Source organism: Cygnus olor, chromosome 17 (genome assembly GCF_009769625.2).
Source record: "Cygnus olor isolate bCygOlo1 chromosome 17, bCygOlo1.pri.v2, whole genome shotgun sequence".
NCBI lineage: Eukaryota > Metazoa > Chordata > Aves > Anseriformes > Anatidae > Cygnus > Cygnus olor.
Genome location: NC_049185.1, coordinates 10,806,869 through 10,831,808, shown reverse-complemented (window position 1 = coordinate 10,831,808; position 24,940 = coordinate 10,806,869). Strand labels below are relative to the sequence as shown.

Sequence of the window (24,940 nt, the reverse complement as noted above, 5' to 3'; positions counted from 1 at the left end):
CAGGAAATTTCAAGCCTTGAGTTTTCTTTAGTTGTATTAACTCAGCTACATGTTCACCGTGTTAAATGTTTAAGATGTCAATAAGCGTTATGCAATTTGAATGTCTGTCTCAATATGGAAGTTAGAGGATGAACTGCTTGATTATCTACCCATGCACCTAAACCCTGGTGATCTCCTTCTTAAACTGCATAAAGTCAGAATCTGTAACATGTGCAAGTCCTTCATTACTCTCCCTTCATGGATGTCTCTCCTTTGCCATGGACTGGGGCAGCAAGGATATTATAAATATAATGTATCAGCCTGTTTAACATAGGAAGCGTTTGTTAAAGAAAACAAACAAAATCACAAACACAAGCTGACAAGCTTCCCACATAGCTTGATTTTTATTCATTTATTTTTTTTAATCTAGAATTTCTGGAGAGCCCACAGAGACATCTTGTGCCTGGATAACAAATAGCAAGTCATCAGTATGAGACTATGGCCCTTCTTCCTCTTTGCTCTAGTCCCCTTGAGAGACCAGGAATGCAGACAGCTGGCACTTACCAGCGTCATTGCTAGGGAGTGCAAAGCTTACATCATCTCTCTTGTATTTAGATGGATTAGCAGAAGGTGGTAGAGGAAGCTCACACTATTGAGCACTCAGAATAGCCATAGTGGAATCCATTTTTTTTCCATCAGGTAGAGTCTACAGATTTTTTTTTTGAATTGTGTCTTAATAAAATGCTCTAATAGCTACTGGTAAGCATGTTTCTTGAATCAAGCATCACGCTGTTATGTGGTGGTAACTGCATTGCAGCAAGGCAAGCTTTGGACAACATTCCTTAGTTTGAAACCAAACACTCAGATTCCTATCCCTCTTCATATTTTTTTGGTCAAAAATCTTGGTTTTAGTTACAAAACAGGTGTAAACAGCATGTCAGTATTTGAAGCAGAGTTTAAATATTTCAGTCACTGTCAGGGAGATAAAATACAAGCATTCTGAGCTGACGAGCACAAAGAGCGGTTTAGCCGTAGGCAGCAAGAGGGGCTGTAGGCTACCTTGAGGAGGACAAAGCAGGACTGAGATTATTCCTATTAAACTAATTCCTCAGCATAAATATTTACCATTTCCTTACATGAAATGTCTGTCTCCCTCTCAAATGTAGATACTATTCTGTAGAATTAATATTCATATTGGGAATTCAGGGCCAAATCATGCTTTCACTTATTTTTCAAAAAACCTTCAGAAAATGGCCTGATTCTACCTGAGTAGTTAAAGCATTCACAAGCACTCACTATTACTCTAAGATACTCAATCTAGTTGTCAGTATTGGTATGACTGCCTTAGTGTAAGGTTGTATGTATATATATATATATATACACACACACAAACCTTTTCTCTTAAATATATATATATATATATATATATATATATATATGAGGAAGATCTGTAGGGAGGTGCAGAGGGTGACACAGTCCCACAGTCCAAGACTGCTCCACACCAAGGGGCCCCATGTCTGCAATGCTACAGAAAGCAGTATGGGGAAAACATTCCCGAGGATAAACCAGCTGCTTGCTGACATTCCAGCCCTAAGAGCACACTCAGAGTGCTACAGCAGCAGCTGGTTTCTCCAGGGACTGGTTATATTCCCAAGCACAATAGTTGTTAGAGGACTTTTTGAAGTGTCTGCTGTTGGGGTAGGCAAGCACCAGCACTCTGTGCAGCCTCTAACTACCTCATTTGCCCTTGGATTTTTAATATCAGGCAGACAAAAAGAGAGGCAAACCACATGAGATGCCTGTTCTCCTGATGTAGCCTTTGGATCATACCATGGGAAAGTATAGCACTCACAGGCTAGACAGGCCACCTAAGATCCAAAGGAGATGGACAGGAAGACTACTTCAACACATGTAGTACAATTCACAAATACTCCCTAAAAGAGCTTTCCTGATGTCACTTGTAAAAGGTGATCATTAAAGTTTTACTGTCATTTACTTAACCACTAACTGTGAAACCAAACTGACCAGTATAGACGTGGCTTACAGTGTGCATCATTAACCCAATGAAAGATCTGCCATCAGACAGCCTCCCTTATTTTCATGGCAATATTATGCCAAGGCTTACAGAAGCTATTTTTATTCTTAGTGTTATTGCTACACAGGATGGTAATTAAGAGAGGCATGCGCTGAACTGGAAGGAAATGTGTAAGAGGCTCTGGAAAAGTGGCCCTGAAGCTATACTAGCAATAAAAATGAAGTTCTGTTATTCAGAGCCAAAAAAATGAGGTCACTAAAGGTGATGTTGGCACAGGATTTACTTATCCTCACTCTCTTCACAAGAGGCTCCTTAAGATTATCACTTGCTCAAAGGTACATTAATCTTTCAGAGATGAGAGAAGAATGTGAGTAACTGATTTATTTATTTTAGGTAGACACATGAAGTAATTGTAAGTTTACCTGAACAAGAAAATGTGCCATGACCCCTCCCTCTCTCCCAATCTATCCTGGAAAGAAAAAGAAAAATACCAGCTTCTTGAATGTGGCATGTGACAACTTCAGAATGACTCTTGACCTGCCTGATGAAGAGTAGATGACTTGACTTGCCTGAGAAAAAGGTAGGAGAGATGCTGGAGAGCAGACAGTATCAAAGAGTTACAGCTTTGGGATTTGTGACAGTGCATCCAGCATCCAGGACAATAATAGTTTACGATGTGGAAAATGCTTGCACGGTTGGCATTCTGGACAGTTGCAGTAGGAAAGAGGTTTGATTCCCATCTGTGTAAAACCCTCCTTTGTATCTAGGGAGCAGACAAAAATGTCTGCCTAACTGCTTAGCTTATGACTTGATTTCAGAGTGCCACATGTTGAGCTGTTGCAGTTTTGCAAGAAAGCATACCATCAGATAAAAGTCCCTCATTCTCCATGTCAGCAATGCGCCTTAAATAGCAGCTAAAAGCTGATTTAAACAGCTCACTGAAGAACGCCCTGGAGTAACACACAAGTATTCCTTCTGTCCTATGAAAGGAGATGGATAGACCTAACAGCAAGGATTCATAGCTGAGACATCTCTACATCCCAGTTGGCTGCTACAGTAGTCAGACATCATTTAGACAGAGCAGCTATTAGAAGTTCCAGGTGGCATGAACTAGCCTGGAGGACACCACTGTCCTGCTCCCTGGCCATGCATCAAGCACACCTAAAAACAAAAACAAACAAAAAAATCCAACCTGCAACATCAACAGTATTTCTCAACCAGCTCCTCTCATATCAGGTTAGAGCACAAGTACTGTGCGTCTTTAACACCATTAATTTCCTTTTCAGAAAGAAGGCAGCCAAATTCCTTTGGCATATATACCTTCATCCATACTGCTTTAGTCTGCATAATTTTAGTGGTCAGGCATCTACTTAGGTAACATTTTTTCTATCCTTAGTGGAAACTCACAACAGAAAATTACATCTTCATGTCTGTAGGCAAGTAGTTTGCTTGTGTGGATTGCCACAGTCTGGTTGGGCACCCTATAACACTTTCCCTTCCGGCAAAACATATTCACTACTAACCACAAAAAAAAAAAAAAAAAAAAAAAAAGAATTTGTGTAATAGCCAAATAGACAAAAATAAACAACAACAAAATATTTAGCTTTAAACTTGATTATTGCCACACTTGCATTATATATATACACAAGCATAGTTTTATCAGGCTTGATTTTCTCCTACGACATTTCTATGTCTGGTATAGTGATTTCAATAAAGTGAACACAGAAAAACACTGAAGTGTTAGTCTGATTTGTTCACATTTTTACAGAGGGGGAAATTGCTTCCCAGGATGTAATGCTGGGGACTTTATCCAACATTAGACTTATTCCTGATGTACAAAACAGAAAACCACCAAGATTATACTGATGTAAAGTTTGCACATGCTCAGAATGAAGTTTTTTGTTGCTAGAGAAGTTTAGAGATTTTTGCGTATTTAAAAATGGTTGTTACCAATAATCCACTTATTATTTCCAACAGTATTTCACTTTTTAAATGTCACATATAAACCTGAAACAGAATAAGGCAAGTCAGCTTTGGACTCACACAGAACTCTTTCTTTCTTTCTTGATACAAATTGGCTTCATGGAACCGAAGCTCCATTGAAAAATTTAATAAAAATAACAAAGAAAGTTTAAAAAAGATGAAGTACTTTGTGTATAGAGTGAAGTAGAAAAAAATATTTTTTTATAAAAATTACCTGAGATGTTGATGCTGCAGATAACATCTTTAAAAGAAGAACACCGCGAAAACTACCATTGTTTGGGATATAACAAAGCAAATGGGATTGCTTGATAGTGCAACTGATCTCTGTTCAATGAACTCTCTTCCAGCCTTGCAACGTTTGATTTGTATGATCTGGTTGGGACTGCTAAAAAGTTGAGAATAACAAGAATAAAATTTACAAGGCAAATCTCTTATTGACTTTCACAGATGCTGTAGGGCTGGCTCAAGAATCTGCACATACACTCATGAGTTGAGATTCATGACAGATTAACGGAACAAATTATGACAGCACTGAAGTGTGCAGATTACATAATCCCATCAACGTCAACAAAACATTCAGAAAAGGAGAAGAACCAAACACTTTTATTGCAGGCAGTGTTAATATTGAAATTTCATTGTTTGTGCCGTGTTGTTCCATGGAAGCCATCTGAAATCTCATGTAGTAAGCCACTGGAGTATAAGAAAACAAACCATAAAGCAAAACATTTATCTACATTTTAAGCAATCTACTTCTAAAGTGGATCAAATCACCTGTTCCTCTCTGAACAAGGAAGCTCATCCTTATAGAGAAAGATTGGTGGAATAAATCAGCATAATTTAGAGGTATTTGGGGAACTGTGCTGATTTCTGATTTCCTTTTTCAATGTTGTTCTGACGGTGATGCATAAGATCAGGCACTTTAATTACAACAAGGTGTGGTCTGAAGGCAGACCCTATGGTGGTTGGCTACTTCTAGCAGTCCAACACCCCCATTAACACAAAAACATTGTCCCTTCATTGTACATCCAGACTCTGCCACCCTATTCCCTCTTGCCAGGGAAAGAAGTAGGTGCAGTAAAGTAATATGTTGCCACTGAATTCCTGGGGGATTGAACAATTTGCAAGTTGTTTGTAAGCAGCAAATATCTACCTCCTGCTGGTTCCTGCCATGAAAAAGGTCCCTGGTAAGGCTGCCAGGTTTGCTCAAACCTGGTACAAAGACAGCATTTGGTATAGGGTAAAGACAGAGAGCAGATGGGAAGTAGGCAAGCACGCAGTGGAAAGGAAACAAAAATTGACATCTTGCATCTGAAGATTATTTTGTTCTTGTCCTTAGAGCAGGAAAGGGGGGAAAAAGGAAAAAAAAGGTGTTTGCTCACATCATTAATGAACTCTGAGCCAGTCTCATGTATCATTGCTTTCATCACTTTATACTGATTATTTTCTATTTGGGACTTTGAGCAACCTGGCCTAGTGGAAGGCATCCTTGCCTATAGCGGGGGGTTGGAACTAGATGATCTTTAAGTCCATTCCAACTCAAACCATTTTATGTTGTATGAGTACTCTGGCTTTAAGACATAACATACTTAGTCACAGACATTCCTGAATATTCTATGTATGGTCATTTTACATCTGCCACTGAATGGCCTACAAACCTCAAGGTGGGAAAAAAAAAAAAACAACTTGCACCCAGACAACCCAGCATTTAACTTCTCCTTGGAAAAGATTTCCCACACTGTTTCCTGAAAGTAGGGCACTCTTGAAATACTTCAAAAACGACATCCAGGCCAGCTACAGAAGCTACAACAGACAAGGTGGGAAATCTGTAACATGATCAGAAACTGCTTTGAAACAAGAAGCGTGAACTTCTTAGGTAAGCCGTAAGGGTAGAGCCAAGTAAGAACAAAACAGCCTGCTGTTGTCAAGAGCAACCCCACTTGCTCCATATGTAACCGTACCTGAAGTCTCCCAGTTTCTCTCCTTTTTCCTGTATATGTGCAGTATTTGCTGATTTTTGCAAGTTATAGCTTATAAAATGAGCTGTCGCATGCAATTTTTTTCCCCAACAACAAAATTCCAACATTTATACATCCAAGAGACCTAATTCTGAGGATTTATGAAGAGATGGAAGACAAGTAATAATTCTGAGGATTTCTAAAGAGAAGGAAGACAAGTTCTCCTGACAGATCCTATCCCTCTTTAAAATCCAAATTCAAGAGTGTTCCTCTGTTAAAGTTCCAGTCCTCTGCCTTTCCGCCAGCAGTGGCATTTGTGTCTCTGTGCTATATTTAGTGAGGAGTTTGCATTCACCCAGCTCACCCAGCTCATACAGCATTACAAGACACTAAAGTAGATCAAACGAGTGTTTGGGTCAGTTGGTAATTTACCTTGGCATGAAAAGATTAAAAGCAGTTTTCTCATCTCTTTGTTTCCTGTTGTATACTCATTTATTTTGTGGCTCCCATGCCATGTAGTTTCCACTTTGAGTAGAGATCTGCCAAACCCCATAAAACCTTATGGGGAAAAATGACTGCGCTGACACCACTAGACAGCTGGATAAGTGTAAATTCCCCCACGGCCTCCCATGGTCCTTGCTCCAGGTGAGGAATTCCTAGAAGTACATGACACTGGATGTATTTGAGAGGTACAGTGATCCTCACAGCCAGAACAGCCCCCCTGACAAAGCTCACCTTCTTTGGAACAAGCAGTTCTGTCCACGTACACCTGAGCCATTGACAAAAATAGTTCTTGCCAACCAACACCATACAAAGTTACGCTAGCAAATTAGTTTCAGTAATGTAAATCCAGACTCTCATCACAAAATATTTGCCATGTAGCCAAACTTACTTAACCCACTGCATTTAGAACAAAATCTATTTTCAAGTCAATCTCCAAACTAAGTCGGATTTTACATTCCATATTATCAAGCACAGCCAGAAATTCAGAACTAAACATTTTGTCCCTTATAACTGCCATAGCTGCAAACTTTAATCGTCTTTCCACCTTTTCATATGTGATGTACCTCAATGGAAGGCAGGAACAAGTCCCTAAGGCTGTTTTGACAGCCAGCAGAGACAGTACAAATGTGCACCTCCAGCAAGTCCCCTATGCTCTCAGATCGCAGAATAGCACAGGTTGTATCTGTGCTGCCAAGAGTTTCCCTCATGGTAACATGTTCCCAGGTTTTTTATAACTGATTTTTAAAGCCACGCAGATCAGGCTTTACACGATGCCAGCTCCTGCCCTTAACACTTACTGTATTTTGGTAAACAGGGATTTCTCCTGAAGTCTGACAGTCTGTACGATTGAAGGGCCTGCAATAGCCTTTATTGTAAAATACACAGCTAAGCTATGACCAAACATATATTAGGAGTCCTCAGAAGAATGTCAATCAATCATTCTGTTGAAGCCTGAACACAGCAAAGTAGAACATATTTTTCTTTTATCCCAAAATCCATAAATAGGTCTCTCTTTATTTACTTGTGATCAATATTCCATGAAGTAATCCCTTTGCTATACTTCAGCACAAAGCAATCGCTGCATCTGTTTATAAAAATTAAGTTCAAGTAGAGCACTGAACCGCAAAATAATGGCACCTGGACTTTTCAACCACTGTCAGTTCTGAGTGGAGACACCAGGTTTGCAGGCATGGCTTGAAATGTTCAGCAACATTCTGTAGAATGCACTGTAGACTACAAATAAAAAGCAGAGTGACTCATTTACAGATTACTTTTTTAAAAAATGTATTATAAAGCTTCAGACATGAGGCTCTTTCACACAAAGGGTCAGCACATGTCCAACACGGCAGGATCACTCAGATTGATTTAAAAGGGTTTAACTACAAAAAAAAAAAAAAAAAAAAAAACCTTCAGGGAAAGCTAGAGAGAATTTGAGGGGATTTCTGGAATAACCCATCTAACTAATGGATTAAAGCACACATTTTCTATTGGAAGTGTGGAAATAGGAAAGTTGTTGCCCAAAACAGGGCAACTAACCACTACCGTTGTTCTTGCCATTTTCTCTAAGCATGCATTTTCCTACAATGGAAAAATTTGAGAATTCAGACACCTAATTATTCTTAGAGTTATTCCACATTTGCAATCAATACAGAATTTCTCCCTATTTTTAAATCTCCTTCCTGCAGATAGGAAATTGTTGCATGGTACATGCTAAGAGACAGAAATGAAACAAACTGCTGTTACTGGGATTCAGTAAAAGAACAGACTGCTCCACGTTACATTGACATGTGCAAAGGGGATGCTGCAGAGGTGCATTTCATCCATTACCTGTCCCTTAACGTTCAGTAATTTACTATGCTTGTTTTCTCTTTCCTCTCTTTCATACGATAGTTTTCTCTGTCCAGCATTATCATATTCTGCCAATGAACAGAGACTGGCACACAATTTACCATGCTCTTCATCTTCAAGATATTTGTGTGTCTTCTTCTCTCAGATAAATCACTTGGTGCATTTGCTCTTTAGTCTGTGCATGCAATATTCCATTTTGGTGACACTAAGTTACATTATGACCTCAAGGGATGAGATGCATTAAATTCTAGGACAACTAATTTAGCAATTAGAAGCTGAATTGCTCTACAGAAAGCAAACTTATAATGACAAAAATGTCATAAGCAAGGAAAGAGATGGAGCACCACCCTTCAGCACGAATCATTCTTCACTGCTCTGTTCTCCACAGATACAGTCTGCTCTGTCTCCTCAACATACAGTCAGAAGTTAACTTGGAATTTGCCTGGAATTTTCTTCTGAAAACACCTTCAGAGCCACACACACACGTTACCTACAGATCTGTTCCAGTTCCTGGGTTAGCAGTTGCATTTGCCTGTAGGCACTTGGCAATGAGCTTGCAAGTCTAAATGGTGCAGACAGTGCTGTATGGAGGTCCTTAGGACTAGCTCTGAACGAGCCATACACAGCACTCCATGGTGCCATACAGATGTACTAACTCAAGCTGCAGAAACTACAGAGCAAGGCACTCAGTCTGAAATAATATGGCATGGCTGATTGTTTCAGGTTGGCTGCTTTCAGCTTTGACAGCTTTACAGAGAGCTGCACCGCACTGCATAAAAGCAGCCTGACACTGAGTTAGAGACCCCCTGAGAAAAAAAATCACAAGATTACCACCTTATTCATTTTAACTTGGCTTATTTTAGGAAGCTCCCCCTCCTCCCCCACTTTTTTTTTTTTTTTTTTTTTTTTTTTTAACTGCTAAGAACATTTCTCTACTGCTCTAAATTGGGAGCTAATGCTAAGTGGAATGACTGAAGTGAGAAAGTTTGGTGTTGGGTACTTTAGCTGTGGCTTCCTAGAAAGTTAAAAACACTTTGCTATGATTTAGTGCAATTAAATAGAGAGAGGTAGGTATAATATATATATTTCATGTGGTAGGTATAAACAAGGCAGCCTTGTTAATCCAAGCTGATATGAAATTGCCTTTTAAATAGTGTTAACATTCTTTTAAATACTTTTTTTTCTTACTCACTGCTGTATTTCTATTATTCAGTTAAACAGGATGGGAAAGCATAAACATAGAATTTTTTTTTTTTCTAATTATAATGATTTTTTTTTTAAATCATCTGATTTGAGATAGTTTCTGCAGGCTTTCATAAATGATTTTGCTCCAATTCCAAATAATGCCCAGACTTTGATATTACAGTGGAGTGGCTCATCATGCTAAGTGAAAACCACTTTTTACTTCTCTAAATGAGGAGAGAGAAGAGGCTTGCAAAAGTTAAAAAGTTTTTAACTCAGTTTTCCACTACTTGAGACAAAAGACAGATGAAGCTCAAGTTTCAGAGCTGAGGTCTGTTCCTGACTCATTTCTGAATTTCCTGGCCTGTACTGAAGCTCTGGGCAAACAGATTTGAGTGACATAGCTAGATACCAACAGATAATTACGTGCAATTGAGCCTCTCAACCTGAACTTTTTATATGGTTCCCTCAACTCCCACCATCTTCCTTGTGCATCCTTTCTGCTCAGCTCTGGGCAGTCCAGATTTGGTGGGACTTGGGAGAGGGGAAGTTAATAAAAACAGCAACAACCACCAACCCAAAATGACAAACACCACAACCAACAGAAATGCAAAGCTTACAGAGACATTTCTGGCCAAAGATTTTCCATTTGGCAAAGAGCCAATTCAACAGCCAGTTCAATTTAGGAGACTGAGGAATCCAGTCCTTTCATTCCATGGCTGAATCTCTGCAGAGTCAAACATTAAAAATGATTCAAGGCAGAGATAACGCAGTTTCAGTACTGGCAAAACCTCTTCAGCTGCTCATCATTCAGATATATTTTTGAATTCCTGAGCAGTGTAGGAAGCAACAGTAAAGCTTGTATTTTATGCCTGGCTCAGTTACAAATGGAGACAAGCTATTACTTTCTCTTTCCAAGAATTCATTCAATTGAATCCAATTTTGAATGCTTTGGAGAATAATTTGAAATATAAGGAATTTTAGGTTCCTTCCCAGCCTTCACACTGCCTTGACACTGGCATTATTCATCCACATCTTGCCAGTGGCTTGGAGACTATAAATTCAAGAAGAACTAATAGCAAACAACTTCTTTGATTACATTGTGAAGGTGTAGCTTGTGTAAGCAAATATCTGGCAACTGTTCCCACTTCTGTGAAGCTCTTACACATAGTTTCTTCAAGTGGAAGTGTTTTAGTATAATTGCCATTAAATGAATTATAGGAAGCCAATATAGTTTATTACTGGTGAAAAAATATTGCTGCTTTACATCATTAAAATGATTTTTAGAACTGCGCAATCACATTTTGCCGATATATTGTCTGTCGAATATACTTGAGATTCATTAAAATAGGCCAGTTTCACAGATTACTTCAGATATAGTTTATGCGCAGCTGGAGACATTTTATATTCTCCAATATGTGCTTTTCATTCTTCAGTGTGTGCTCATCATACCATATACAACACATACTGGGAATAGAAAGCTTTTCCCTCTGCATTACCGCAGTGTCCTTTACAACGACCCTGTGGTATTCAGTTTCTGTAGCCATCTCTAAGCCCAGACACGGTGCATCTGTGGAGCTGCAGCAAGCCTTGGAAGATCAGAACCAAGTTTTACGGTAGATGTTGCCTCAACCAGCAATTTATCTGCACAGAAAAAGCTTTTTTCCCTTTCAATACTGCCAATTCATGATTTCAGGGCATGCAGAGGAGAAAACTCCATACACAACCCATCCTTGCCTTCCCACTCACCACCTGCTCGCTGCTTGCTGGGGGACACAGCAGCTGTCTCCAGCGAGCTGTCCCTTGCAACAAAACTAACCAGGCAGGCATGTTGGAATGACTTTTAATCTCCTACCTTATTTCCCTGCAGAGATGCCTAATGCAAGTTACCCTTGCACCCCAATATGATTAATTAGCACACCCAGCAAATCTGAAAATCTATACACGATGACAGATGGTGGGGCTCTCAGGAGCAAGTGAATAGGACTTTGCTTCCTGTTTATTACTGAAAATGACATTACCGGTCTAATGCTCACGCAGCCCAGAAGACATTATTCGAGAGTTAAAGGACTGTCTATAGCTGCTGTGAGTCCTCTCACAGGCTGGCAATTAAGTGCTGACAAGGGTCTATATGGCAGACCACTCATCCCACCCGCACAGATGTTGGCTGTCTCTTACAATGACAGCTCAGCTGTATGTAGGGAGAGCAACAGAAGGCAGCCTGGGAGGATAAGGAAGTCAAGCAAAAGCAGACCCCTTCTGAATAGTCAGGGGGAAGAGGTGGCAATAAAATAAATTCCAGTAATCTAATGCTTAGTGTTCTGTCATCCAAGATGACCCATGATTCTGTCTATAAACCATGCAGAACTTATTTTCTTCAGTATTTCAGGCTGGTCGTGAACTGTTGGCTCAATAAATTGACAATTTAATTCATAGGACAAAAGGGAGGGGGCAAGTCTTCCTAGAACACTAACGAGTGTCAGGAGACATCATGATTTTGATGAGTGGCCCATTGTTGGTCTTGTCATGCTGGCAAAGGGAATCTCAACAAACAAGTGTAAACTAATTCACAGCACCAAACACAGCGAGAAAAATAAATCTGTCTGTGTTATTGTGCAGAAGAAAAATGCATAAAACAACGAACTTGAATAACTAAGCTCAGCACTGATGGCTGAGTTTGCATTAGTACTCTCTTTCAGTGGGGAGCAACCTTCATCTAGCTTGAGCAGTCAGTGGAAGAGAAATGACTGACTATTGTCATTGCTTATGTAAAAGGACTAGCAAAGACTTTAAAGATGTAAAGATGAGGGATACCAGCAGGGCAAGGAAGGACCAAGTCATCCCTGTAATGAGTAATCAAAAGAAAACCCACCCCAATAACTTCCTCAAAACCAAATTACTGAGAAGAAAACATAATACATAGGTTGGTTTTTTGTTTTGTTTTTAATTCCAAAACAATTGCAGTATTTAAGCCCTATTCTGAATAGTGAGAAATGAGGTCTTCTGCACCTCTTCTGAATAGAATCAAAGTTTGTTCTTAACAACCACTTCCAAGTAGTTTTAGTGAAATTCACACGATCACCATTAGGAATGGCACCTTACACATAAACATTAAGGACTACCCCATTTAAACCAAGGACTGTTGGTTCTTCATATCCATCAAATGAGATATTTATTGTAGTCGCTACAAAATAAACAGTTTAAAGTAATAATAAAATAATAAAATAATGTCAGAAAGCATAGTGAAAACAGAAAGACTGATGAAATAGCTAAAAGACAATAGGGTATTGCTACATAATGTATACATAACCATATTAGTGAAGCTGCAATGTGTTGAGTTGGAGGCACTTTTAATACTTGGCCTAGCTACAGTTTCCCATGTAATTGAATTGGGGGGGGGGTGTTGGGTGTTGTTGCAGTATATGCCACCACAATGGACAGTTGCAATGCTGTTATGATTCTATTGTAATGGAAATATCAATCCACAGGTAAGCACTGTAACTGTGGGTAAATTACAGCAACATATTGTATTATGTAAAGAACCGGCATAAACTTCTTAGGCTCAGATTCATTCCAATTCTTTACTGCACTGGATCAGCAAAAAGGCATGACTTTGGTATTTTTGGAGTGTGTAATAAAATCTGATAATGAATGAATTTGTCTCTCATTACTACCAACAGCCAGCCAAGTTTTACAAATGCCAATTTAAACGTTTGTTAGAGATTTTGCATGAAACACGCATGTGAAGCACAATGTTTAGTTATGTTCCAGCCACCAGAACAAGTAGCCCCACTGTGACTGCATAAAATCAGAAACAAGTGTGAAGGAAGCAAAAAATATTATGCTAATCACAGAGCTAGCAAACCACTGGTGGCCAAATCTTCAGCTCTTGCAAGTTTGAACTGCTAATGTGGGAAGTCTACAGAAGTACCTAACTGCCTTTGTAGAGCTGACCCTAAGCGCGTAACTTCTGTCATTTCTCTGTAAAGCAAGGATTTGTTTATATTTATTGAGGTTGCATTCTGAAGAGCACCTGTAAATCCTATTTTCAAAGGCAACTTAGATACTTAATAAGAATTACCATGGAGCTTTACAGGGATGATAAATGCAGACTTCTAAAATTAATTATCAGACACATCACATCTCAAAAAACTAAAACCCAGCATTTGAATATTATCCTGCACTTAAAGCAAGAAAAAGACACCTCACAGTTCAGCTTCCCCACAAAGAAATCTTTTTGATGAGATAAGACTTAACTATGCATCAGAAAAGGCAGCATCTCCAGGACAAGAATTTCCCCCTTCAGTTTGCTGTTCAAACAATCATACAAAATTTCTAGATATACATTACGCTCTTCAAAAAGTCATATATGGACTTGAGACCATTCCACACAGCCAGTGGATAAAATTAGAAAATGTGTAATGTTCCATTCATTATTAGGGGATAGGTTGGCTTGAAAGACTAAGTTAAAAGTGTATTCATACAGCAAGTAATTTTGCTTGTCTTGGTTGCAGTAAGGCTACTGAAAGAGAGACTCTGGAAAGTAAATATTCTATCAAATATACTAGCACAAATTTTGGCTTGCTATGGCTGTCGTTCTTCTAATGATAACAGCTGTGTGTTCATCTTCATGACAAAGATTCAGTTTACTGTCTGTTATTCCACTGCTGGCTCTGGAACACGAGTGTAACTTCATGGTTACAAGCAGAATTAGAAATTCCTGCATCTCAATATACATTTTCCATCACAGGAAAAGAATACTTGTCACATTTCTTTCATTTACTCCATTTGCTCTGGTATCTTTGAAAGTCCAACTAAATGTGGAAGTCCAAAGATTAAAGGAATTTGCTTTCAAAACAGCAAATTTGAATGGTTTAATGGCCTGGAAATAGTTTACAAGCAGTTGTCTGTCTGCTCAACTTCTCATTACTTGAATTTCTGATATCCCGTGTAATAAACAGAAGGGGACTGCAATTACAGAGATAGGGCTACTGGCATTCAGTGCGACTTCCAGCTAAAAGCCACCATTTCTTATCAGATGGCTTCAGCTTTTGAAGCATAGGACATTTCACTGTGTTTTCTTTTCTTTTTAAAGGGGAAGCAGGAGGAGAAGGGTGGCTGGAGGGTGTTAATGAAAAGGTGTGGGGGGTAACCCAAGCACAGTCTGGGAGTCAAATGCGTGTCCAGAAGATAAGAGGCAGAAGTTGTAATATAAGATGGTTGGCAGCAGCAAGAGGAATGGCACAGAATGAGATGTGCAGATTATGAATCAAGTCCAAGCTGTGTCTTTGACTGGATTTAACAGAAGCTAAGAAATTTAATAAAACTAAAATAAATAAAAAAAGCCCTGGCTAGCAGGCAAAAAATGCATCCTATTCTCTGCTATTGACCTGTTTTGCAATTTTGCAAAAGTTATTTTTCTTCTTTATACCTGCATCTTCTGCCTGTTATTGAAAGCTCTTTCAGATGTGAATAATCTCTTGTCAAGGAGAATACTGTAAAATACCAGAGGTAGAAAAGCCATTGCACTTGGTGTAACAGGCTCCCCACCAGATCCTTCACTTCTTTGTTTTTCAGGTCTCCAAGGCAGTGAGTCCAATGTCTCCAATAACAGTAATTAAATGTAGGGAGGAACAAAAATAGGAGAAATTTTGCTCTAGAGAAAGGACAATACCATCATTTTTAAAGCAGATATATTAAAATGATACCTGCTCTGGCTTTGTACCAAGCTGCTAGCAGACTTATTTAAAAGGAACAAGTCATTTTAATTAGCTCTCCCTGGACTCATGAACATGCGAGTCCTGAGTTGGAGGGGGGAAGCAGAGAGAAATAAATATATACAAACTTAAATAAAGAGCAAGCTGGCCTTGTTGCATACTATCTCAGGTCTGCCAGTAATCACTTTCAACAATACAAGTCCACCGTGACCTCTGTTGTTCCTTTCATACTGGAGATTAAAAGATGAAGCACTCATATTGTGGCTGGTGAATGTGCTGAGAGCGGGGAAATCAATGACTTCAGACAGGTCTCCATGCAGAAAGGGTTATCCGACATGAAATGATTAATTTTAGTTCAACTGTTTAAAGGTAGATGCTGCAAAAAGAAAAACCCTTTCCTGATAAACACAGACTTTTTTTTTTTTAAGCTAGCATTTCTTTCATGACAGCAGATGCCTCTTATTTTAAAGTAAGACTTGAAATGCATTTTTCTTTTCTTCCATTTCTTTTCTATTAATGTATTTCTTTAATGTGCTAAATATACTTCCAGCAGGAGAATTTCAAGTAGTCCCCTACCTACTCTGAGGTCCTACAGTTTCACAAGGGTAACCATTTCCATCAGTGTATCACACAAAGCCTACGAGCAGTGGATTGCCACAGACACGAATCTATCCAGAAAGGCAGCTTCACAGGGTAGCAAAGGATTAGAACAAGACTGTGCTCAAGTTTTACGTAAAGCAACTACATGTTTCATCAATACCTTCATGCCGTTTCATTTAGGAAAACTTGCAACACTTTTTCATATTACAGATACAGATGTTTTCTCTCTTCAAAGACGCTGCAAAGCTGGTATAATGCTGGAGCCTCCAATTTTCCGCAGGAGGCAAAAATATTGGTAAGGAAGCTGAAATCTCTCGTCTGCACATCAGGCTTACCAGACCGTGAACACAGCATGTAGGGGTTGGACACTCATTTACCCAGATGTGAGATTGGGCTCAGTCATTCTCAATCTTCCTCGACATTTGAGTTAAAGTAATATAGTTCCCCCAGTCTAACACCTTCTGTGCTGCTTGAGGTTTAAAAGTCAACATCCTCTGAACCTGGAACTGAACCAATGCTCCTGCCCTGGTCTCTCAAAGGGGGACCTCTGAAGGCTTGTTTGCCTTCTATACTACATCAAGCTGCTAAGGAGTGATAAGCAATTCAGCATGAAAAGAAGCTCAAGACAGCATTTGTTTTTCCTTCACATTTACCAAAGTGTATATCGATCTCTATTTTTGGAAAATAGCCTCCATTTGTGATTTAGTAACAGCAGCCAGATTAATTGCACAGTGCTGTTTGTTGTTTGACCTTCTACTTTTATCTCTCATGGCCATTTCTACAATTCCTCTGGAGAGCACAAAATGTTTGAGTAGATGATGCACCATACATCTGGAAGGAGAGGAACAAATAGCAGTGGACCTGTATAAACACTGAGAATAGAGAAGCAAAGCAAGAATTTACAAGCAGTCCTCATGCTGGGTCTAACATACCCCACATGGATAGAATGCAATTTATTTATTTATTGAAACAAAAAAATATTTATAAAGACCCCGAGCTAAGCAAAGTGCCACAATTAAGCCACTGGACAAATGAAAGTCATGCCAAACACAACCAGACACCAAGTCTGTGAGTGGATTTCCTTGTAATCATTTCTCTAGTAGAAAAGCAGTCCTCCTGTTTCATAACCAAGGCCAGGAGCTCTAACAGAACTATTTCCTCACACATGAAGGTATTGGCTTATACAGCAGATGCTTGTTAAAAAATGCATTATCATACCCTAATACTGAGCCTTAGGACTTCAACTTGAGTATATTACCAGCTGAGTTTCTCCAACTTGCAAATTACCCGAAGATTTTGATTTTCTTATGTGTGCGCTCACTGTCCAGGAGTCTTCAACCAAATGCCTTTTTCCTGCAGTTTTTGCAATTCTTGGTGTGATGCTTGTTGCCCAACCCCCCTCTCTGGGGCACAAACTGTACTGCGAATATAAAGAGAGAACTGATGGAGCTCTGTAACCAATTGTGAGATTGTCTGGCATCAACTATTGCTCAAATCCAGTTATATAAGATTCTGAAGTATTTAGAGTACCTAAAAATAACTTCTCCTCCAGCTGGTTGCTGTCTGAACCATTATCATCTGCCATAACGATAACAATGGCAGGGCAGAGACTGCTATCAGACACAGGCTATGGGGAGGGCTGCAGAAACTTCCTCCTACTAGTGTTTCCATGTGTTATAGGGAATGGACCCACTCAGAAAAGCCCTTTACTCTGATATCAGAGTTCACAGGTTGATTGGCAAAGGAGGTCGTTTGGATGAAGCCTTTCTGCATACCTGGCAATATCTTGAACTCTTCCTTCTATGGGAGAGAAGGCTTAAATTAACCACCTATCCGGCAGTGTTGCAACTTCTTCAGTAATTAATGTTACTACACCACAGTGCTTGAAGAACTGGAAGCCAAGATACAGCAATCTCCAAGACAGTTAAAATAATAACAGCTTCCAGACATAGCATCTTTGCTTAGCATTTCCCACCAAAATTCCTGCCATACCCTTCACCTGCTTGGGTCCTAGCCTACGTTCATAGAAGCCAGAAAATCCTCTCCTCTCGTAGGCACATGTTCCTAACGTGTTCGTAGTCAAAGCCCAGGTGGGTTCAGGTAACTGTTCAGCCAAGGATTCATGCAATTCTAGATGAATAATTTCATCTTTCCCTTTCCACGCTTTTGCCCGTAAGACCACAACCCACTTAGAATGAGGCTTTTTTTTCCTGCATTTTGTGCAGACCCAAATAAAAGAGGAACTTCTAGGAACTACCATCATGCGAATGGAAATGGTGGCAGATGGCTAATACTATTGATTTTGCAGCAAATAAGAATTACATATCATCCCAAGCCAGTTCATCAGTAATTCCCCATAGGGGAGTCTGCCTTAGTTTCCATAATAGCTGTACAACATAACTACACTTCTAAGCCATCAGAAGCAATATTTGACTGAATATTTTCCAGAATATACGTCTGGGGCAAAAGCTGCAGCTGCGATGAGAACAATTAAAATATTCACCCTCACACAGAGATCTAGCACATGGCTTTATGCATCAGACATCTACTATTTTGGATATTTGAGCTGTGGTAGAATAGACCTGCCCACAATGAATTAAACCCTGGGTGATCATCAGGAAGCGAGGAACTGCTTGATTACTTAACTAATGGAAACTGAACAGGTATACTCAAAGTTAGGATAAAATCCTTGTTCCTTTCGATAATAGTTTTATTTACTGATGAAAGTCATCATGATCTAATGTCATAAAAATTAGCCTCAATTAATTTTTGAATTAATCAGGTGTGTTCTTGGTAATTTCCTTCTCCTATTACCCTTTTAAAAAATCTTCAAATGATAAAAGGAATTTTAGTTCAAAGAAATTGAGAGGTTTCTTTTTAATAGAGATTCAAGATAGGAAGAGAATAGATACAGAAGTTATGAGGGTGAATCTCATCAGACTGCTTTGAAACCATGTATTAGAAGCCAATTATTATATCAAAGTCACCACAAATCATCAAATATCCTCATTAGCCACCATTTTAGTTTTGTTTTTAGTTTTCAAAAGTGACAAAGACTAATATGAATGCAAGTTTTTCACCCAAAGTCCAAACTATCCCCAGCAGCAAGCTAGAGCATCTGGACACCTAGAGGGAGATGTGACTGGGGAAATCTCTTTCAAAATATCTTGCATGCACCTGTGCCTCAGTTACTTAATTTTCCTTCAAAGGGTATTTGTACATCTTCTAACTCTTGTCAGAACTCCTTTTGCACCTGCAGAAGATCAGACCCACGCAGATTAAATGTTTTGTGTTGGCATTTTGCAACAGGGTGAATTTCAGTCACTGATTTAAGTAAACAGGAGCCTTCTAAAGGTGCAAAGCAAGTTCAAAATGTTACCGACTCACAGGAGTGAGTGGTCATTGCTCAAGACTAAGGACCATGCATTTTGTATTGGAAATGCTGCCAGGCGCCAGAGGCTGGGGATAAAAAGGAGCATGAGTGAGCAACCCAAACTGACTGTGTAGTTCCCCAGACTGCTCCACTTCCCAAGAACTGGCCCTAAAGCTACTGTATGGTCCACAGTGACCCCAGAATAGGGCCACAAGGTACAGCAAGTGGCTGCTCTGCCCACAAGGACTTCTGGGTTGGGATGGTAGGATTCCCACAGAATTGCTGCATTCATTAATCAAAATAAGAATGACACGCAATCTATAGATTTTTCGGGAGGTGGGGGATGGGACAAACGAAGGGAATGGAATTGTATTTCTCACTGCTCCTTCTGAGAATTGCCAGAGGGAGTCTTTAGGGCTGCAAGTCATGTATGCAGTAAAACTGTTTTTATCTAAATCAACTTGCTACAGTATATTACACACTCTTTAGTATTACTTTGATGTTTCTAAAATATGAATGTTAAGCTGTATAATATGATATGAAGTTACAGCTTTTTTTGCCACAGGAACAACAACAACAACAAAAAAAATAGAGACTGATACCACCGACATGTTAAAGAACACATGATCTCTTTTGATAGCACATTATATTTACAAAGTCTGTCCCCAGGCAGGCTGTGCTTAAATGAATTTGGAATCAAAAAGTATGTGGTCAGGATAACTGGGAATAACTCTAGTACTTTTGTTTCTAGCAATACATAAGTGACACAAAACATAGATGGCCCAAAGCATACATCCAAATATATCTCCTCAAAACTTAATTAGAGAAAATTATTCCTGTCCACCTAGGATAATTGCAACTTTTTTTTTTTAATGGCTGTTAGCATCACATATGCTTACAGATAAATGTTGTTTCTTCTGTCTGCTTCTGATTTAATTAGGCCATCACTAATTACAATCATGCATGGTCAGTTCTATAAGAAGAGAACATATAAAAATCAACCTGCCTTTTAACAAACAGACCTTGAGCTACATGTCTGGGGGAGAATACTAGTTCAGTTTCACTAATGCTGGATGATCAAGTATGTCTTTGGCTATATACTCTGGCATTTAACTGTAGAACTTTTTCCCTCATTCCTCCTCCCCCTCCTTCCCTCCTTTCCACAGGAACGTAACCCCTCTGAAATTAAGCATCAATGCCTAAGATACACAATTTTTTAATACAATCCAGAAGTCATAATCATACCCTTAGAAACAAGCAATCCGTAAAGTAAAATACATTCAGTGCCTGAATGTTAATGCAGCAATTAATCATTTTGATATCCTTGCTCTCTCTCTTGCTCATTTTCTCTTGATTTTTTGATGTCAGAGCCAACTCAGTATAACACCATACTTTTAAAAAATCATCTTTCAAGCAGCAGCATTAAACACTTCACAGTAGAAAGCAAACAAAATCAATACATATTATAGCATTCATGGTATAACAAACACTATAGTTATGGTTGCAAAGACACTTATGTGCTAAGCTTCCTTTCCCCACTCACTCTCAAAGAAACAAAACCAGCCTGAAACACAACAGCTTTCTTCACAAAATCTGCTGTTCAGCTGAGGTGCCATGGGAAAATACTGTTACTTCTTCCACGAAGAACAACCGGCACTGTATCTGTGCAAGTCTATACATACATTTGAAGAGGAACAAGCCTTATGAAATCATCCAAAAGCACCGTACAGTGTGCCAGGGTGAGCTGTGCAAGGCAGGGCATTCCTATTAACTCAGCATGGCACAAAGAGCCCCATCGAGGAAGCCAACACAAGAAGAAACGGAGATGAGAGGAAAGAGAAGAATGACTTCTATCAACAATGCAAGTTTTGTGGGACCTCCCCAAATTTTTGTTGTTTGAGCCTTCCCTTACTTTTCATGGCACAACAGCAAGAACCCAGAATGAGCAAGACCAAGAACCCTCCTGCTGCTGCAACTGATGAGGAAACATTCTAGCACCTTCCAGCCTCCCTCCCCAGGGCTTGTGGTACCAATAACAAGCCCTTCGCTAGTTCCACATGGGCAAGGCTGCACTGCCTGCCATGCCCCAGCTGAACCAGCCCTGTGCAGGTGCTTTCAGGTGCGCTGCTCACACATGGGGCACACCTGTGCATGGGGGGGCACTGACATGGGGCATACTTGTGCACGAGGCTCGCTCACATGTATGGTGCAGTGTTTGCACGTGGGATACACTCGCTTGTGGAGTGCACCGCTTATACACAGTGCAGTGCTTGCATGTGGGCTGGCTGGCAAGCAGGGCACACCGCTGGCATGCTGGTGGCTGTGCCCCTCCCCATGAGAGTTCGGAGTTGCTAAGCGACAGGGTCCTGCCCTCGGAGGGTGTTCCGGCAGCATAGACAAAAAATTCCCACCTAACGTTTTAATACATTGGGCATGTAGATATGCACGTGGCAATTAACATTCATTTAAAACAACAATGAAATGATTAATCAGCTGGGATTGCAAATGACAAACTGACACTCGAGGTTCATTTTGTTTAGAGCTGTGCCTCGTATTTAGCCAAATCTCTGATTAAAGGCAAAGTTCTAAGGTTCCAAAGAATAAACTTCAGCTTTGACGCTGTTAACATCAGTTTTTTTCACTGAATTAAATTTTGTGGAGGAGGAAAAAGAAATGAGGTGTTTTGTTTTTATTCCAGAGATTATGAAACCCAGGCGCATCTTCAATGCAATGAAGATTTGTCTCTTCCATCAAACTGCTGCATATGGGGCACGGTATTTTATTAGCAGAGGAGCGAAGAGGGATAACATAGGACAAGATTAAAACTGAAATGCAGAAATCATAGAGACAGGAAATCAGAGTGTTTTGCTGTTTCAAGTTTAAGGAGATTATGCACTGTAGTATTGATTCCAGTTTATCCCGAGGTTTCCATGCATATTCAGGGATTATATATGGGAACAATGAATAAAAGTCATCTCATGTTACTCAGTACTTGCTTCTAATGACATTTTTCACTTTTTTATTTTCATGGCTCTCTAATTATTGAAGAAACTGTTTATATTGATTTATGGACACGAGTCCAGAAAGACTCCAGAGGACGTTGTGGGGTTTTGGAGGCAGTCCAGCTGCCGTGGGGTGTGCAGCCAGCCCAAGCTGTGCCACCACCTTGTGCACCACAGGGACCTGCCACGATCCCCTTCTTGAGCTGGCTCCAGCTGCGCAGCATTTGTTACCGTATTACAGCAGAAGATCCGAACGTGGCTCAGGAGTCCCCTGCACAGGCAGCAGATGCATATGCAAACACATAAGAAAAGACATCCTTGACTGTGAAGAGTTTACTGGGGATCATCTTGCCCTAGGTTATGCACAAGGTCACTTGCAGCACTGAGAGTATGACCATCTCCCAGTCTACCGTGCTATCTCCACCAGCATTCTCTATGTAATTAAACATCCAGCACCTATACTGTTACTCATGCCCATATTGTTACAATTCTCATTCATTTTAATGATCACAAAAACCCACTATCTTTCTCTCATTTTATAGTTCCTGCTGCATTTGTTGCCATCACTTTTGCTCAGTCTGCTTGCAACTCAGCTTTCTGCTGGTATTTGTAAGTGCAATGATTTCTCTACTTCTTTCTCTCCATTTTCTAACTCTCCCTCATGTTTATTCACATTCGAAAATTTTCCTTGCCTAGTGCTTCTCCCCACGTGATTTGCTGTCTCACCTCCTTGAGTAAGCCTGATATTTTCTTTCCCTCAGTGCTGAGTCATTCTGTTATCTTTTGCCAGCCCTTTGCATCCAAAGTGCTGTATAACCAAATACCAGTGTGTTACACTTTGTGTGATTTATAGCCCTGAGTTGTAGAAGAATCCTCGGTATTCAGGTCAAAACTTGGAGCGAGCCACAACATACGGACTCTGTGAAAATGGTGATGCTGCCTTTGAATGACTAAGGGTAAATAATTCCTTAACTGAAGTGATAGTAAACTACCGCATTGCAACAGAAAAACCAGGGTTCCCAGCAAGGTTCTTTTCTACTAAATCAGGTCTATCATTACATCTATTACTCTGAATCTGTTGCTTATACCTCAGAAATCAGCACTAGCAGCTGATGCTGTGAACTAGGATGAAGAGGAAGAAATTCCCCTCCCATTGCAGAGGGCAAATACAGATCTGTGATTACTTCTGTCCCTCCCTTCACATACTGTTGCTATCACCTCACTGCACAGAGATATTACCATATTACACTTTCCCTTGCAGTGGTGTGAAGCTACTTCCACATAAGTTTTCACTCCATCAGTCAGAGTATGTTGAATTGGCATCATTTATTCTCAAAAAGATTTTTTAATGGAATGATAAAATTCACAACCAATGTTATTTGCATGAGATCATTGAACCAACCTGTATGACATTTGTTCTGTCAACCATCAGTTCGTAGATAAGCAGCAACTAACAGTCAAGGACTTCATACTTCAGTCTGAGCCTTGCGAAAAAGAGTTCTCCTGATAATTAAACGCTAATGTTCTTTCATGAGTACATTATAATGAAATAAATTGCTTCTAGGGAACAATAAACTTCAGGCAGCATCTGAAGCATTTTAACAGCACAGAGCATTTGGCTGCTGCAAGATTCACTCAAAAAGGAGAAAGGTAATAACATCTCAGAAACAATTTAGAAAACAATCTTCTGCACTTTCAGCGTTTCTAATAGCAAACTGGGACACTCCAATGTGTGATTTTACTCCTTCTCAATCACTCACTGCCACCTGGAATGGAAACACATATATGATGTGACTGTGCGAACCACTGCACTGCTCCTCCAGCTCCCAAAGCTAACCGTGCTTTGGGTTAAAGTGCTTCTTTCGTACATGGAAACACTTGATTCTTCAGCCCTTACACGATTAAACTTACTTCACGTGCTGCTTTCTACCTGGAACTGTAAGAGGTTGTTCACAAAACTCAAGATATTTTTACACGAATCAGGTTTGCAAATTTGGAGGCTTGAGCAAACTCTGAAAGAGTGTTGGGAATCCCCGTGCAGCCTGGCCAGGAAGGTTCGGTACAACTGTCAAGCATTTTACAGCATCTCTGAGGATACAGCTCACGTAAAATTCAATACAAATGCCATGCAAAAGCCAGGCTCCACACACAGCAACATTTATTTGTCTTCAGAAGCAAGATAAATGAAATGATCATTGTAGCTTCCTAATACTTTAAAGTGCGTTATAGAAATGTTTATAAAGGACCAAGAGAGTGTATAGCAAGTATGTTTCCACTGAAATGAAAGTGTGCATTTACCCATCCAATTTAAGATATTATCGTGCCATTTTAAAACACATTAGGTATAAGCAGCAAGCAGAGTAGCTAAAAAAATTTAATGGTTTATTCTCTTGCTGCAGGGCAGCAGTAAGGAATTCATTTTTCTATTGTGGCTATTTTAACATTTAAATGGTGGAGGAAAATACATATTTCTGCCATGCTGCTGTTTTAAAGTAACTGGGTAGAGCTTCCTCTGCTTGAAAATTGTTAGTTGCTACAAAGAGTTGATACTATGCATGTTTTAAAAGAATAAAACATACTCATTTTTATAGTGCAATTTCCAAGCAGCGATAAACACACTAGCAAGTATGCTATAGCGATGTGAACGTAAGCTGTTCATGCTAAAGACTATCAGGCATCCTATTCAGAAAAGCTATTGTGACTGTTGCTAGGAATATAAAAGTATACAGAGATCATTCTGAGTCATGTGGAAGAAGAAAAGG

At 39.6% G+C, this 24,940-nt stretch overlaps 1 long non-coding RNA gene across 1 annotated transcript in view; it reads right to left on the bottom strand.

Moving 5' to 3' along the window:
* LOC121079706 overlaps positions 1 to 21,673 on the bottom strand; it is a 95,211-nt gene extending 73,538 nt beyond the window's left edge. The window contains exon 1 of the long non-coding RNA XR_005825143.1: positions 21,089 to 21,673. This is a non-coding gene — a long non-coding RNA (uncharacterized LOC121079706). The remainder of the gene's footprint in view (positions 1 to 21,088) is intronic.
* Positions 21,674 to 24,940: the final 3,267 nt, after the last annotated feature.